This window comes from Triticum aestivum, chromosome 4B, assembly GCF_018294505.1.
Source record: "Triticum aestivum cultivar Chinese Spring chromosome 4B, IWGSC CS RefSeq v2.1, whole genome shotgun sequence".
Taxonomy (NCBI): Eukaryota; Viridiplantae; Streptophyta; class Magnoliopsida; order Poales; family Poaceae; genus Triticum; species Triticum aestivum.
Window position 1 is genome coordinate 655578817 of NC_057804.1, and position 1214 is coordinate 655580030.

Sequence of the window (1214 nt, forward strand, 5' to 3'; positions counted from 1 at the left end):
CAAGAAAAAAATCTAGCGCAAAATAATAATAATCTTATAGTACTATAACAAGGTCGTGCTTTGGTGCTATATAAACATCATTACATTTGTTTAGTTTAAATTTGCCTCCATGATTGATAGTAAAAAGAAAAATATTAATAATTTCATCAGAAGGGATCTTAGCTGTTAATTTTCAATTTTTCTTTTTCAAAAAGGGGTTTCCCCGCCGCATTTTATTAGAAAAACGAGGCATTTACTAATTATCTTTCAATGTAGATTACCAAGCAATAACAAAGCAAGCCGTCTCACATTTTACTTCTAAGACACGTGTTCATAATTTTAATAGTAAAAAAACTGGTTTGCACTTGTAGTTGAGATTGGGAGAATTATAACTAATTACAGCAACATGCTTCGAAATGAATTAACTTGATGATGTTTGGTAGTACTAGCGCTTTTCTCTTCGTGGCCGCTGAACTAAAGTTTCAAATTCGCTATATTGTGTATAGGATTGTCATATAAAATCTTTGCACCACATATAGAAACTAGTATATACGATAATTTGCATTACATTGATTTCTAGAACAAATACAATATAGAAACTATCACGGCATCACAGATCACCCAAACAAAATAAATAAAATCTGGTGTTCGACACATACAAAATAAAGAATCGAGAAAGATTAGAATATACTGCAGGGTCTTAACCTTGGCAAGTTTACTACGTTGGCTGGAGCCTAAAGAATCGGCGAGTGGCTGACCGAGGTGCATGTTTCTTCACATGTGGAGCTCCAGCAACGTGCATAGGCATCTTGCCCTTGGCAATATCACTAGCTGGGTGGAACTGAATGCACAACAGCAAGTTGACGTACCCCTGAAGAAAACGGCAGGAAGCTTCGGTTGGCGGAGGGACTTTCTCATGAGTTATCTCGTTACGTACGTGCCAAACACGCCAGAGAGTCATCAGCAACACCATTCGGGATGTCTCTGGCAATGGTTCCAACACACCCAACAGCCATTCCGGGCCGGTGTTTTGGATGAACTTGACCAAACACAGATTAAATAGAAACAGAGGGAGTATATGTCTATGGTCTATTGTTGGATGGATGACTAAAATATCCATTGTAGGTGCAAGGATGATCTTCGTTTGTTGGTTTGCATGTCAACTGTCGAATGGGTTGGGATAGCAGATGTGGTGGATACCTCTCGGACTAATAAATCTAGATGGAGGTAGTATT